This window comes from Pipistrellus hanaki (assembly GCF_964339955.1).
Source record: "Pipistrellus hanaki genome assembly, chromosome: 3".
Taxonomy (NCBI): Eukaryota; Metazoa; Chordata; class Mammalia; order Chiroptera; family Vespertilionidae; genus Pipistrellus; species Pipistrellus hanaki.
In genome coordinates, this window is record NC_140505.1 from 82,257,679 (window position 1) to 82,275,431 (window position 17,753).

Sequence of the window (17,753 nt, forward strand, 5' to 3'; positions counted from 1 at the left end):
GTTTACTACACTATGGTGTCATGGCAAAAACCAGAAACTCAGAGGAGAGAGGTGTGCATGTAGCAGCCTGGAGCCCGAGCACAAGGCCCTGTATCTTAAAGCAGAAGTAAGCAAGTCTAGTGAATGGCTTTGTTTGTGTGTGGAAGCAGTAACCAGCTTGTGAAAAGTACCTAAAGCCATGGGTCTATCTAGGGAAGCTGCCACACGAGTCAGGCCTGCAGAGAATTGTGGAGTGGAATCCTTGATGCACTTAGGGATGACTCAGGGCACATCTGAGACCTCTGCATTCCAGGTTAACCAAATAACTGACTCTTCATGGTCTAGATTTATCCCTGGATGTATGTTAGGGAGTTGTCCCGACATAGACAATTGCATAATTGCTACCACCAATAAAACAGATGAAGATGACATAATTCTTCTGGAACCAGTCATGGAGAGCCATGGAATTGTGGTGTCAAGTGGTTCAAGATGACCAGCTTCCAGTGAATAAACATATTCACTAAGATGTTAGCTCTAATTTGTTAGCTCTAACTAATTAGCTGGTGTATCCATGGGCAGCTTGTTCATCGAACAGACATATGGTTGTTGGGTCTAAATCCCTCCTGTACTGAGGGATTGGACATGCCCCCTCTGTGATGAAGGATGGGGTCAGTTCTATGTGAAAACAGTGAGACCAGTCTTTGAGGTTTTATACACATCTGTGTTCAGTTCAAGCCCTCTTCATTTTTGTCCCTCTGGAGGCAAAATAGTTGCCCTTTTTTCCCCTTACAAATGACTAGGATGGGGAAGAACTTATCCTTTTCTCATTTTATGGCTCTGATTGCACCCAAAGCCTTGCTGTCTTATAGGACAACCAAAGGCCAAGAAATAATAAAAGAAACTTTTGTCACTCAGATTTTTCTTGCATCACTTTCCCTCAGAGTTGGGAGAATATCTCAGCTACCTCACACTTGTGAACCACTTAGAAACCAGAATCACAGAGTAGAAGGTGGATATCATGTATAACAAAAAGGTCTCCTGGGGTTTAATGAGCAGACGTAGCCAAACAAATAATGCCCTTCCATGTAGACAAAGGAATGTAACATATATGATCTATAAGTGTTTTTATTTGTTTTTACCTAGGATCCTTCAGGCATTCTTGTTGGAGAGTCAGTCCTGAGGGAGAAGCTTGACTAAATAAGTGGCTGCTCCATGTTGAAGGAGCATAGTGATGGAACTGTAGCAACTAGTAAGTGACATGACCCCTTGGTAATGCTCCCTGTCAGTTTCTCTAATACCTAGGCACAGGAGGAAGCAATAGATGTAGGTGTCCTGAGTTACATAGAACTGCAACCGTTGATGGCTGGGTCACAGAAAGAGAGGGTCCAGTTATTGTAACAAATAAAAGGAAGTGAAGAAGGAGTTTTCTCATAAAAAAAAAAAAGACACAGTATGATTAATCCACACAGAGATTAGAATTGGAGGCAATATAGCTCTCAGGACCTTAGTATTTGGGGTGAGGGTGAGGGTTGAGGGGTGGATCTTCACACTCTGACATTGAAGCGACTTAACCAACACTTTTGCTGTTTTCTCTCTGTATACTTTAATTTCTCCTCCCATAACCCTTGGCTTAATACAATCGCTCTACATTATATCTTCAGTTTAATCATAGTTTCAATTTCCTCACAATTTTGGTTTGCTCTTAACTTCAACTGGCTCAGGGGTACTCATGGGCTTATTCAGTGCACTTCAGTCCCTATAACAAACAGCTTGAATTTTTGTGTATTTACAAATTCAAAGTCTTGTAAGTGAGGATCTGTTTGGCTCAGTGGATTCCTTTTGGAGTTCATTTTTTCACAATAGGTTATGTGATAAGCTTGAATAGGCAACATTTGAAACAGGTACATATTTCCAGTATAATCAGATGAGGACAGAGGTAATAGGACATTTCAGTAGGGATATGGTAGGACAGTGTCTCTTAGAAAAGCCATGAATGGGATCTAACCATACTTTATTGCAATTAGCCAAGTTAAGCATTCCCAATTCAAGGGAAAAGCAATAGTTCTAATCTCAGGCAAATGTCATAAATATGGATATTGTCACTAGGCCCTTAAAATATGAAGAAAAATTTGAAATGACCCTGAAAAACTATACACAGGATAAAATATAATGTTGCTAGAACCAATGCCAAATAGTAAATTTAGAAATAAAGCAAATTTTACACAGATATAAAAATGGTGAAGAAGGAGAAGGGAAGCTTGGAAATCCAAGCATGAAATACAAAGATCTGGGGGTCATGATGCAACACAACACTGCTGAATAGGTGCAAGCAAATTCTGTAAAATAATGCTTAGAATATAGTATGTGGAAGCCAATAGAATGTCTTGTAAGCTTCTCAGCATTGGCTAAATTCTTATTACATTTAAGAGAGAGAGAGAGAGAGAGAGAGAGAGGCATTGGTGTTAGAGAGAGTCATCCATTGGTTGCTTCCTGAACATAGGATCAAATCTGCACTTCATGTAGGTGCACTTGAACAGGAATGAAATCTGCAACCTTTTGGTTCACGGGGCAATGTTCTAGAAACTGAGCTACATTGGCTAGGCAGTTTCCATATTTTTTAATAAAAGAAGAGGAAAATAAAAGTTAAAGGAACTGGAGAAGATTGGTGGATACAAGGTAGAAGGAAAATATAACAAGGGTATCCTATATAGTAAATAGGGGATATGCTAATTGACCCTCATACCATCACAAAGATGGTGGCACACACAGCAGGTAAGGAAGGAATATGGTAATTGACTGCCTAGCCCTCAAAGATGGCAGCACCCACAGCCACAAGATGGCATCCAGTCCTCTCAGCCCCACCAGGGTGGCAGGCATACAACAAGGCCAGGCCAATCCCCAGGTGAGCTGGCCACTCTGTGTGCCTGCCTCTGGAGTCCCCTAGTCCCCTCAACTCCCCAGCCACCCAGGGCCAGCCTGAGGCATAGACAAGCTTCTGATGGTGGCTGCCCAGCTGATGCCTGAGGTTCAGGCAAGCCTTGGATGGCAGCTTCCCAGCCGCCTAGGGCCAGCCTGAGTCATAGACAAGCCTTATATAGTGACTGCCCAGCCACCCAGGATCGCCAGAGGCTCAGGTAATCAGAGCTGGTTGAGGCTTGCACTGCCAGCAGTGGCAGCAGCAGAGATGTGATGGGATGTCATTGCCTTTCCCTTATTGCTGGGTTACCTCCTGTCCCTGAGAGCTCCCAGACTGTGAGAGCAGGCTGGCCAGGCTGAGGGACCTTCTCGACACACTTCCAGTGCATAAATTTTCATGCATCGGGCCTCTAGTAAAATAATAGTTGCATTTCTTCAGTCTGGGTAGTAAAACAAACAAACATATAAATAAACAAAAGATTATCTTGTAAAATTAAGCCTAAAATATCCAAGGTGGCAAATGGGTAGACTATCCTTTTAGCCCAATACTACAATTAAAATCACAGGGAAAAAATGGAGATGCTAAGACTATTGGCAAGTTGACTGCCAAGCAACTGATTGAATTGCACATAACCAAGCCAATTCACTTTTCCTAACAAAATAATTGGGTTGTGTCTGAACTCTGTGAAATTATCTCTATTTTAAAAACACCAGATACATTTGATTATTCATTAATCAATTCACTCTTTGGCATTAACATGTTGTATCAGCTAAATAGCTGATTTGGCTCCAAAAATGTCAATTCAGTGGCATCATGTAAATATATTTTCAGATTTTGTATAAGACTGGGCTCCAGAACTGGAACTTTAATCACCATTTTACCCAAAGAAATAGCTAACATGAAAGCTGACTCATTGCATCTTCTTCTTTCCAGGTGAGACAAGGAGTGACAAGGAGGAAGAATATAGTTTGCTTTCACCTCCCTCAGGAGACTGTATGAGATTTACAATTCATTCAAAATATGTGCATTGCTATTCTGACATTAATCACACAGAGTTAGAGCAGACCTCACAGTTAAAGGTCACTCTTCTCCAAAGACTGCCTTCACTTCAGACTCCCTCCCCCCCAACATGTTCCAGGGTCCCCAGGCCACTCAAATTCTGAAAAATTGTCTACACATTTGGAGATTCCAATGATGCCCTCAGATTTTTCTTTTACTAGAATGGCTCACAGAACTCAGAAAAACACTATACTTTAAAGAATCTTTTAAAGAATGCAAATTAGGGCCAGCCAAAAGAGATGGCTTGTAGGTGGAGGGCTGGAAGAACCCCACATACAGAGCTTCCCTTTCCTTTCCCCATGGCATTAGGACAGGTCACCTTCCTGAAACATTGATGTAATCACCAACTAGAAAGTTCACCTGAAACTTGGTGTCCAGAGTTTTATTGGGGTTTCATTATGTAGGCATGATTGATTGAATCACTGGCCACTTGTTTGATCTCTCTTTTAAAATTTTATCCTTATTACAGAAAGTACTACCCTGTTTCCCAGAAAATAAGACAGTGTCTTATATTATTTTTTGCTCCCAAAGATGTGCTAGGTCTTATTTTCAGGGGATGTCTTATTTTTCCATGAAGAAGTATATGGTACACATTTATTGTTAAATGAAAATAAAGGAAATTTATTATATGTATACGGTACGGTAGTACAGTAGTTGTCAACACAAACAAGACAAACTGTGAATCATACAGTATCAAGAATTTACTCATTTATTCAATGACTATCATGTCATCATCTTCTGGAACATCATCATAACATTCCAATTCCTGAATTTCCTGGTGAATTTCTTGTGATTCCATTTCTTTCAGAATCAGTGGACCAAATCTCTCATGTTTAGCAATAGCACTGTCTTTAAATGACTACTTCTTGTCAAGGTAGCCTGCTCGCAGTGCATTTACAATGCAACTGTCAGTGATTTTCTCCCATGAATTCTTCACCCAAGTCACAACTTCTTGCAGTTTAGGTTCCACAAAGTTTCCACACTGATTTCTCTCCATTCTATTTTCAATGTAGTCACTAATTTCCATGCGCAAATTGTCTTTGAATGGCTTCTTTATTGCAATATCAAGAGTCTGAAGATAGGCCATCATTCCTGCGGGAATCATTATCAGATCTATTTTTCTTTCGTGAAGAAATGTCTTCATGTCTTTAGCACGGTGAGTGCTGGCTGCATCCCAGACTAGCAGACCTCTTTGGCTCCCTCGACAGCATTAAATTGACCCACTTCCTTATAACTCCTTGTGTATCCCAGGCCTTTTCAGTTTCAAGAATAAAAATGCCCAAAACACATTTAATCTTTTTCTTCTTGCCCTTAGAAATGATTAAAGGTGGGATTTTAGAGCCATCCAGATGAATTGCCAAAATACAGGAAACACGTGCACTTTCCTAAGCAGTGGAGGGAATGTACACTAAGGAGGCACCCCGCTGTTCAATTGTTTGAGATGATTGGCCCATAAACACTGCATTTTCATCCATAGCAATCATGTTGGAAAGACTGTATATAGAGAAGTCAGCATCATCAATAAAGGACTTGAATGCAAGTGCTCGCTTAATAACTTGAGTATCTTCCAACCTAAACAATGTTGTACCGGTAGATCTTCTTAAAGACAGTTCACTTCACTGAAGGAAATTATCCAGCCAGTGTTGTGATGCTTTGAAGTCCTCGGGGGCTATGTCAAACTGTGGTGCCATCGCAAGGGCAAATTCTTGAATCTGAGCCCTATTCACAACCAAAGCCTCTGCTCTCCTATCAACAACCCATCCACAGATCAGGTCTTCCAGCTCGGAAAATAATGGTTGCCGACCTGATTCACACTTGCGGTTTTTAGCATTTCCCTTGCCCACTTGTTCAATGAGGTTACCATACTCTGCTTGCCATTTTCAGACCAATCAGATACTCAACATCTTCTCTTTGCAGAAAGCAGTAAGATTTTGGCCCCAGGAGTCTTCCACAATTCCTTTCTTGTACTCCACGGAGTAGCTTTTTCTTTTTGTGCTCATTTCTAGGGGTAAAGAAAAGGAATTGGGGTATCAAGGTGGGGGGAGGGGGGTCACTTAAAATGACACAGAGGGGATCAGAGGAGGAAATCAAAATGGCACAGGAAAATCAGAGGGGGGATTACCATTTTAGTAACCCCTTTTGATCCTCCTGTGTCATTTTGATTGCCCCCTCTGATCCTCCTGTGCCATTTTAAGTGATCCTCCTCCCCACACCCCTGTGCCACTGAACACCTTCACCAGACATCCCCCCTACCTCTTTATCAGACATTTATCCCCTGGGGCCTGCCTGGGGCCTGTCACTGGGCTTGCTGGGGCCTGGATCTGAGCTGGAGCAGGGTCTGCCACTGACTGAGAACCTTCAGTCATCATGAGGGTGGCAGCAAGCATCAGGTAGTGTCAGCAGAGACAGACCAGCACTCACCACCTTCGCCAAGTCCCATCCGCTCTAATCCTCCTGTTCTTCTACAGGCATCTGCGAAAGTCTCCTCTTCTCTCCAGCCCCGCGCTCACCACTCACTCCGACCTCCGCTTGCCTCCACACAGCAATGATGTCAGAACTCTGAGTAGCATCACTGGTTGCTAGACACCAGTCGGGGCGGTCCTAGTGACCAGTTTATAGTAAATTAGTTTTCATTCTGAGACAGAGCCTGGGGGGGCCTTATTTTCGGGGGATGCCTTATATTTCACTCAGAAGGAAACCTGTAAGAAGGTCTTATTTTCGGAGGATGTTTTATTTTCGGGGAAACATGGTAGATGCCTGGTGCATGAAATTTGTGCATGGGGGGTCCCCTCAGTCCCCCTGCACCCTCGGGGGATGTCCAATTGGGCTTTAATTGGCAGTTGGACATCCCTCTAAAATCCTGGACTACTGGCTCCTAATAGCTCTCCTGCCTGCCTGCTTGGTCACCCCTAACTGCTCCCTGTGTGCCGACCTGATTGCCCCTAACTGTCCCCCATTACCAACCTGGTAGCCCCAACTGCCCCCTTGCCAGCCTGATTGCCCCTTATGTCCCCCCACCCACTGGCCTGGTCACCCCATGCAGCCTGCTAGTTAAGTTGTTTGGTCATCCCTCACTAACCCCATGTCAGCCTGGTCTTAGGTAGCCATCTTGTGAGGATGTGATGGTCAATTTGCATATCACTTCTTTATTACATAGGATTACAGGTATTCCCTTTTTTTCCCCACTGACTTGCTCAACCCCAACATTCCTCCACTCCCAAACCTGCACCGCACTATTATCTATGTTCAATGTTTATGTATATATTTATACAAGTTCTTTGGTGAATCTCTTCCTATCCCACCACCACCTTCTCTCTGAGATTTGTCAGTCTGCTCTATGCTTATAGGTCTCTAGATCCAATTTATTTTGTTCATTAGACTTCACATATACTGGTAAGTGAGATCATGTGATAATTGTCTTTTACTGATTGGCTTATTTTACTTAGCATAATACTCTCTAGGTCAATTCATGCGGTCTCAGAGGGTAAAATAGCCTTCTTTACTGTTTCATAGTATTCCATGGTGTAAATGTACCATGGTTTTTTTTATCCACTCATCTGCTGATGGGCACTTGGGCTGTTTCCAAATCTTAGCTATTGTAAATATCACTACTACGAATATAGGGAGTACATATATTCTTTCTAATTGGTGTTTCTGGCTTCTTAGGATATATTCTTAGAAGTGGGATTACTGGGTCAAATTTTTAATTTTTTTGATGAAACAACATACCATTTTCCATAACCAGTCATCATTTCTACCAGCAGGGTTCCTTTTTCTCCACATTCTAGCCAGCACTTGTTTGTTGGTTTATTAAAGGTTGTCATTCTTGTAGGTGTGAGGTGATATCCCATTGTCCTTTTAATTTGCATCTCTCTGATGATTAGTGACTTTGAGAATTTCCTTCATGTATTCTATGTCCTCTTTGAGAAGTGCCTATTTAGGTCCTTTGCCCACTTTTAATTGGATTGACTGTCTCCTTTTTGTTAAGTTGTGTAAGTTCATCACATACTTTGGAAATTAGCCCTTATTAGATGTATCATCATTGACAAATATGTTCTCCCATAGAGTAAGCTCCCTTTTCATTTTATTATATTTTTTTTTGATGAGTTTGCTGTGCAGAAGCTTTTTATTTTGATGTAGTCCCATTTGTTTATTTTTTTCTCTGTTTCCCTTACCCTAGGATATGTATTGGCAAACATATTGCTATGAGATTTTTCAACCTGTGCAGTGGGTTCAGGATGACTTGCAGGAGGGCTGACAGCACAATGAGTACACTATACAGGAAATATGAATTTTGAAGGCATTGGGGGGCCAGGTAGAAACTTCTTTTATGAAGAGGTTCACCAAATCATAGTAGGTCCATCTGCTTTTATTCACTTTGAATACACATTTTCCCATTAGCAATGCATACAGGCAGATCAAAAGTAAAGTTTGGTATACAATGTAAAGATTATCAGGTCAGGAAATCATAGCAGGAGCAAACTTGTGCTGATTTCAGCCCTACTGAATATCAAAATCCATTCATTGGCCTTCCAGTGTGTCTTTTGCACTTCATGCAAATACTTGTTATGCTTTGGCCTCCAGAAATGAGAGATGTCTGAGATTTTGCTGCCTATGGTTTATTTTAGGGTTTTATGGTTTCACAACTTACATTTAACTCCGTTATCCATTGTGTAAATGTAAGTATAATGGTTTTCTGAGTTCTGTGAGTCATTCTAGGGAATGAACTTATTCCTGTGTATGGTGTAAGTTGGTGATCTAGTTTCATTTTTTTGCATCTATTCGTACAATTTTCCCAACACAATTTAATGAAGAGACTTTCTTTACTCCAGTATATGTTCTTGCATTCTTTGTCAAATATTAATTGAGCAGAATAGTTTGGGTCAATTTCTGGGTTCTCTGTTCCATTACATTGACCTATATACCTGTTTTTGTGTCAATGCCAGACTGTTTTGATGACAATGGTTTTGTAGTATAATTTGATATCCATCATAGTGATCCCTCCTACTTCTTAAGATTGTTGTGGCTACTCTGCTGTTTTTGGTTCCATAAAAATTTTTGGAATATTTGTTGTAGATCTTTGAATTATGTCATTTTTTTTTTAACAAGGATTGCATTGAATCTATAGTTTGCTTTGGGTAGAATGAACACTTGAATGTAGTTAATTCATTCAATCTATGATCATACTATATTCTTCCATTTGTTTGTATCTTCCTCTGTTTCTTTTTTTCAATCTCATGTAGTTTTCTGAGTAAACATCCTTTTCTTTCTTGGTTATTCCAAGGTATCTTATTCTTTGTTGCAATGGCAAATAGGATTGATTTTCTAGTTTTTCTTTCTGAGAATTCATTATTGCTGTATAAAAATGCCAACTATTTCTGGATGCTAATTTGTACCCTCCTACTTTTCCAAATTTGTTTATTAAATCTAGTAGTTTTTGGTGGAATCTTTAAGGTTTTCTATGTACAATATCATGTCATCTGCAAATATGACTGTTTAATTTTCTCCTTTCCAATTTGGATGCATTCTAATTTTTTTTTTCTTGTCTGATCATTATGGCTAAGACTTCCAGTATTATGTTGTATTCACAATGAAAGTGGACATCCCTGGCTTGTTTCATTTCTTAAGAGAAATAGTTTTAGCTTTTGCCCATTGAGTATGATGTTGGCTGTAGGTTTGTCATATATGGCCTTTATTTTGTTGAGATATGATTCTTCAATTCGCACTTTGCTGAAAGTTTTTACTAAAAATGGGTGCTAAATTTTGTTGAATGTTTTCATATATGATCATATGATTTTTATTTTTCATTTTGTTTATATGATGTGTCCCATTTATTGATTTGTGAATATTGTACCAGCTTTCCATCCCTGAGATAAATCCCACTTGGTCATGGTGAATAATTTTTTAGTATATTGCTGGATCTGGTTTGTTAATATATTGTAGAAGGTTTTCACATATATGTTCATCAATGATATTGACCTATAATTTTCTTTTTTTTCAGTGTCTATTTCTGGTTTTGGAAGCAGGGTAATGGTGCCTTATAAAAAAGACCTTGGAATTCTTACTTCCTCTTTAAATTTTTTGGAATAACTTGAAATGTATAGGTTTTAGGTGTTCTTTGAATATTTTGTAAAACTACCATGAAGCCATATAGTCTAGGACTTTTGTTTGCTGGAAGATTTTTTGTTGCTGTTGTTGTTTATTTGTTTGTTTTTTATTACTGCTTCAATTTCATTAGTTGTTATTGGTCTATTCTGAGTTTTTTATTCTTCCTGATTGATTTATCCTTTAAAATCATCCAAGATTTCTAAAAAATATATTTAGGTGTTCCTATATTGGGTACATATATGGTTATCAGGCTTATATCATCCTGTTGGGTCATTCTCTTTAGTGTTATATAGTGAACTTCTTTGTCTCTTGTACTGGCCTTTACTTCGAAGTCTATTCTGTTAGATACAAGAATTGTATTGTATTGCTATCCCTGTTTTTTTATTTGTTTCCATTTTCATGGAAAGTTTTTTTTATCCCTTTAGTTTTATATTGTTTGAGTCTTTTTTTCTGAAGTGGGTCCTTGTAGACAGAATGTACATGGGGCATGTTTTCCTCTCCATTCAGTTACCCTATTTATTTTTATTCAAGCATTAATCCATTTGCATTTAAGGTTGTTATTGATAGGTACTTATTTATTGCCATTTTTCTTCTTTATCCCTATGTTTCTTTCTCTATTTCTTCTTATTATTACAGCAGTCCCTTTAACAATTCTTGCAATGATGATTTAATGAAGCTCCTTTAGTGTTCTTTTGCCTAGGGAGCTCTTTATCGATACTTCACCATCTATTTTAAAGATACTGAGGGTCAACCCCACACACAAGATGCAGGCTGCTGTTCAGATGCTTATAACACAAAATGGTATTCACCTCAGCAGGGTTTGGAGCCTGACAATATCTCCCTATTGATATACTGCTTGTGCACTTGCTGATCCTGATCTGTTATTGTCTAAAGTTGGCCAGTGGGGTTATTGGTTTGGGGCCTCTTCAGAGGTTTTTAGGTGCAGGCCAATGTCTTATGCTTTTTGTAACTTGACCAGAGTATCCTGTTTGGAGCTATCAGTTCTCCACAGCTTGTGACTCCCTCTTCCAGGACTGTGTGTGTGGAAAGTACCAAGCTGAGGACCAAGATCTGCTTTACTAGGCCTGCGCCCAGAAGCATGTCAGGCAAAGATTCACAGCACCTAGAAATCTGCCTCTGCCTACAGGCTGATTGATAGTCTGTTACTTAATGAGCATCAGGCTATAGAGCTCAATAGGACTTAAATTCCACAAGGTTTCCAATGGGTGGGGCAATTGTTTCCCTCCAACCTAAAGCTGCCTGATGGTAAAAGTCTACCTGAGAAAGATAGCTTCTGCAAGATGGGGGAATGACTCAACACAGGGATCCAGGTGGCTGTCCCCTCAAGTTCTCTCCAGATTCACTAACTCAGGATTCTCCGCACATAGCTCTAGTCTACTCTACCATCCCTCTGCTGGAGCCCAAGGTGAGTGGCTGCACATGAAATTTTGTGCATTGGCCCTTTAAGAGGGTGCCTGCATTTTCAGTCATCTCTCCCTGGTGGACACAAACCCCACTGCTTTCACAGCCAGATGTTATTGGGCACCTTTTCCAGTTCTGGCACAGAGGAGCTTGGTTTGGGGTTTAGACTCCAGAATTCTGAAGGAAACTCTCCACAGCTAAGAAATTCCTCCAGATCTTCAGCTGCTGCTGTGGATGCCCAGCCAGTCCTCTCACACCTCTGCACTTTTTACTAGTCTTTATGTGGCCTCCTCTTTACATCCTTGGTTATAAGGGTTCTCTCCTGCTAGTGTTTAGTTGGTTATTCAGGATAATTTTATTATATTTTAGTTGTAATTCAAGTTTGGTCCTGGGAGAATATCAGTGTAGCTTCCAGTTAATTTGTCATCATCTTAGGATCTACACTTGTTTAATATCAATTTCTATCTTCCCTCCCTGAAGGAATGGAGGTTGGGATGAAATCATGTGGCTCAAACCTTTAACTCCTTAGATACATGAATGATCTTTCTGGCATGGCCAGCCTCCATTTTGAAATGATCTAGTGGTCCACCATAATTCACCTCATTATGACACTAGCATAAACTTAGTGTCATCCTAGTAGCCAATATCTTATGATGAGGCTGGAGGTCCCAAATTGCTGAGGCTGCTCCAGTTCCCATGAGGAGAAAAAGAAAGTTTAGGGGACATTTCTGCTTCCTTACCATCCTAACCCAGATTGGGAAGTGGCTATTTATTCCTGTATTAATCACTTTTTTATTTAGATTATTTACATTTCACAGTAAATGACAAGGGAATACTTATCCCAAAGCCCCAACTGAAAGAAGTAATTGCTCACTGCTACATTTACCAAGGGATGGGGTAGGCTCATCTTCTTCTTCATCATCACCACCACCACCACCACCACCATCATTTTCCTCCTCCTTCCCTCCACAATTACCCAAGAACAGTGGCCTACAAGCACCTCCAAGAAGCAGGCTTTGTTGTTGTGTGTTTTTTTATCTAGAGAGCAAACCAAACACCCCAGAGAAGCAGTCACTGAGGAGAGGTACTAGGCCCCAGGCCACTGGGATGGGGAGGAACAGGCAGGAAGGGAATGAAACACCTCCTTCCTGGCGACAGCTGGTTTGTCCGGGCCAGAGCATGGCCTCCAGGGAGATGGGTCTGCTGGGGCATTCAAAGCCAATTGTTTGAAAGCAGAATTATAGAGGAAGGATGGCAACAAGAGTAACAGTGCTGGCCTCTGCTCTCTCAGGGACCAGGACACATGCACTAGAGTTATTGTGTCCTTTGGGGTTGATTAGGTCCTCACGGAAACAACTTTGGTTGGAATCCTGGCCCTGCTGACCTCCAGCTGTACAATGTTGGGCATGTTGCCTGGGCTATGCTGAGCCTTATTTTCTGTGTACAATGGAGTCAATAATACCTCCTACTATCATTGTGAGGGTTAAGTTAAATAATGTACCTTAAACTCCTATGTTACCTGGCACATTTAGACCATTTTCTTCATTCCTCCTGCTTGTCCTCAGGTTCCTGATGACGCTGTCCTTCTGTCCATGGCATCCTGTGCCTGTAGAGCTCCTGCTATGTTTCTTGCTGGGCTGTGACAATTCAGGATGTCCCACTGTCCACTAGAGTCAACATCAGACAGTGAGTAGTGATGAAAAGGAGCTTATTGCTTTTTTCTTCCTTCACCCCACAAACTTTGCTGGAATAAAAGGCATTGGCATTTATGTGGCATGTTTTGGAGATACCAGAAAAGCATTTACTTTGCTTTCCCCACCCACCAAAAAAAAACCAAAACAAAAATGTAACTTCTCCTCTAAAGGCAAGGAAGGGAGGGAGAAGACATTTCAGGCAGAAGGGAGAACATAAGCAAAGTTAAAATGTCAGGCGCCAATCTCACCTGCTGAGACTCAATTATTAAAAAGTTGTTCTTTTGATTTAAGGCTTTTCAGTAGTTAAAATGTAAATTTTTTGAGAAGTAATTATATTTAAAACCTGTCATTTGTCTATTCTTAGGAATGAATTAATCTAATTCTCTCTTCTGAGGTCCACATGTTAGAAACTGCCTGAGGCCACTGGTCAAGGAAGAAAGGAGCCCAGACTATAACATGTACTTTACAATTTTGCTTTGAACTTATTTCAACAGAGATTTCAAACAAATTTTTCATCAAATCTACAAAACTCATTCTCCTGCACCCCCACCCACACTCCTACCCCACTTATTCTCCCAATTTATACTTTACTATTATGAGAAATAAAAATGTAATGTATATTCACGGCCTAGTGTGTGGCTAGTTGAGGGATGACATATGTCATCTCACTTAAACCTCGCTGCAATCTTGACAGCAGGCATTATTCATGTCACTTTATGAAGAAAAGAAACAAATAACTGGAGGTTAGTAAATTGCTCCAAAACACAAACATGCAGGAAATTCAGCCTGGAATTTGAACCCAGGCAGGTGCTGCTCTAAAAAGTTTTCATAAGGCAGTGTTAACTGTTTGCACTTTCTTCTTTTTAAATATTTTTTAAATATATTTTATTGATTTTGTACAGAGAGGGAGGGAGAGAGATAGAGTTAGAAACATCGATGAAAGAGATTGGTTTAGAATAGTATAAGAATAAGCCCTGACTGGTGTGACTCAATTGGTTGAGGGTTGACTCACATACCAAAGGGTTACCAGTTTCCCAGTAAGGGGTTTACAGAAGGCAGCCAATCTAAAAATAAACAAACAAAAGAATGGTATAGAAACAACATAAACTAATAAAAAACATTGTATTTCCCATGTTTAGGAGACTCTAGGCAAAAAGGTAAGTGGATGAAAGGTTAAGTAGGTGGGTACAAGCTTCAAGTTTGCACATAACAGGCTCAGGTTTTTGAAACACATACGTGGATTTTACACCCTAGAGAAAGGCTCCCACCACATTGAGGCTTTGGCCAGTAAGAAAGAATCAACTGAGAATTTTGAAAAAGAAGATTTTAAAAAGGGGCCATTTTGGGCTTAATCAGGTAGGTATGGGGCTATTTCACAGCCCAGCAAACTTGCACGCTCCTGTCAGCAACCACACTGCAAGAAAGGGGGATCTGTTTGTTCAACTAGAAATGCTTACACTGGCTTCCTCCCCTCCCTTTCTGCTTTGTCACTCAACTTTCCTAATTCTATGTTCCCCCTCCCTTTGGCTTTTTAAAGTAACATCGGTGGAGCAGCTAATGAGGCGGTGGAAAGCAAGCTGGTCCGTTCTGGGTTGCTAATGACTCCATTCTCTGGAGCCTAATCAAAGATTTGTACATTTAATTGCTGTCAAGTCAGCTCCAACCACCTGCCATTTCTGCAGCACCTGAGCTCAGTAACCCCTTACTCTAAACGAATCTATCATCATTTCTAAAGGCCAGAAAGCCAGGCTGCTAGGCAACCCTGAGTGGGGTTTATCCAGGAGGGCAGAGACCAACAGGCCTTGAGAAGGGATGTTGCTGACCTAATTGGATCAGCATTAAAGGGACCTGTCCTTTTCCAAGCCAGGATTGTCTTGCTTCCAGAGGGGAGAAAAGGGTGGGTGTGGTGAGGATTGGGGGTGTGAAAAGGGATGAAAGAGGAGAGGTGACATCTGATCAAAGTCTTTCAGATGGCTAGCCTTTGTTTTATTTATAATAAAAATTCTTGAAACTCGTGTACTGCACTCTAACTTTTTTTTTTCCACTTGTGTGTGATAGGTACATATATACTGATTCTATCAGAATCTATTTGATCTTTTGAGATGAGTCTGTAGAGCAGTGGTGATAGTTCTCAGACTTTAGTCTGTTTCAGAGTCACATGGAGGACTTATTAAAACAAAGCTGCCAAAACCGGTTTGGTTCAGTGGATAGAGCTTCCGTCTGCAGACTGAAAGGTCCCGGTTCGATTCCCGTCAATGGCATGTACCTTGGTTGTGGGCACAGCCCCAGTAGGGGGTGTGCAAGAGGCAGCTGATCAATGATTCTCTCTCATCGATGTTTCTAACTCTCTATCCCTCTCTCTTCCTCTCTGTAAAAAATCAAAAAAAAAACAAAACCAAAGCTTGCTGGGCCCCTCCCAGTTTCTGATTCAGGCTGACTTGGTAGGGCCTGATGATTTGCATGTCTCACAAAGTTCGCAGATGATCCTTTTCCCACTTGACAGGGGGAACTATCTTAACGCCTGTTGGAAGAAGTTTGCTAAACTTGAAGCGATTTTTAAAAATAAATTAGAAGAGCCAACTACTTTCATTGTTTCACTGTAATCTATGGTTTCTCCTTGATCTTGACCTGACTTTCTAGCTAGTATTTTATGACCAACCAGTTGATCTGACAAGGATATTGCAGTGATATCATAGTAACTAGCTATGCCCTAGAACTTTCTGTTAGTTGTTGTTTTCTTGTATAATATTTATCTTCCTCCACTCTGCACAACTGACACCATATTCCAGACAAATTCACACTTGTTTTGATTTCCTCTTTACTACTTAGTCTATTTATATCAGGGGACCCTGGAAAGTGTGCAAGATAACCTTACTAGAAAGCTAAATTAGTTCTAAAGAGAAAACACCATATGATCTGCTAATCAGGTGGAAAAATATTAATTGTTATTTTTTTAATATCCTAAATCTTTCCCCAGAGTGCTTGAAATCATAGAACTATTTATTCACCTTTGGAATTTATATCTAAATACATGTGACCTGAGAAAATAGAACAAAAATAATTGCTATCAATCTGACAAGACTGAGGAGGGCAAATGTGTGTATGTGCATGTATACGTATTTTCATGGAAAAATTAAATTGGCAGCCCTCTTGATGGAAAATTCAATGCTCTCTGGGTTGACAGTTCCCCAGAGTGCAAATGCTCTGAACAGGGGGCTCCTGGGCCTGTTACTTTCTGCTCATCTTGCCAGGCTGGGCCAAGCACCATTCTCTGGGAATATCCTTTCCTAACTCCATCCGCAGGATTCCTTTCATCAATCCTTCTTCCACATCACATTTATTTTGTACTCCTGTTTGGCCCTTTAAACATAACCTTGGGGTTATTCATGTATGTGCCTGTCTTCCAATTTGACTGCAAACACTTAGAGGTAAGGATCCAGGATATAGTTATAGTGGGCACCTTGATACCTCATGCTGAGCTTGCCACGCAGTAAGTATTTGTTGACTGAATGCTTATTACACTTGAAGCAGTTTTAATGATTTTAAGAACAAGTCTTGGCTGATCATGTGTATAGAATTTATGGTATTTATTAACACTTTAAATAGGTTGGGACCAAGTCAGGATTTCTTAATGTTCTGTTCTTTTAACATGCAATCTGGGCACAGACATACCTAAAGATTAAATTGGCCACTACTTGAGAGACAGGATTTATTTATTTATTTAAAAAATTTTAAAAAGAACATGATTATATTTAATACACATATTTGATACAACCAAAAAGTAAAACCCCAGAGTAAAATAGAAACAAAAAAGCATGGTATTTCATTTGTAATGCATGAGAAATGGTTAATATCTTTAGTCATAAACAAGCTCTTAAAAACCAGTAACAGACACTATAATAATGCAAGAAAACTGGAAAAAATGAAATGAAAAAATGCAAGTGATAATTAAGCATTGAGTATTTATGATTTTGCTGAGCAGTGATGAAGAATAATTTTTTTACAGTATCAGTGAGCAGAATAAAGACACTGACACCTAATATTCTACAGTTTTGAACAGTGTTGTGCAGTTTGAACTCTCAATCACCAGGAGGCAGATTAATGAGAAGGATCTATAATGAGGGGGAAAGCTAAGTTCTGAATCTATATATAAATTGAGTATTTTTAGCCAGGATTTATTAAAGACATAAGGTTAAAAAGGCTATTGGTTTGTTTTATTTCACTCCTAGTTCATTTACTTGCTTCATTCCCACTGGTCCCATAAAACCCAGAGGTAAGGAAAGTAAAATGATCAGGAAGCTCATCCCTCTTGCCAGCTATTTCTCCCTCTCTCTTCATGTGCTAAGGTAAATGGTGGAAAGAATGGAGAACATTCTCCTCTGTAAACCTTGACTTTATTGCAGGTGTGACTCACTTTACCCAATAGAACTACGTGATAACCACATTTTTAGAAATCTAGTCACAGTTAAAATGCTCTAGAAAAGGTGTATTTAAAACTGACCATTTAATGGAGGAGTTTATAAACACTTTCTTTTAAAGTCACATCTTTGTTATTGGATTATCCATCCATAAAT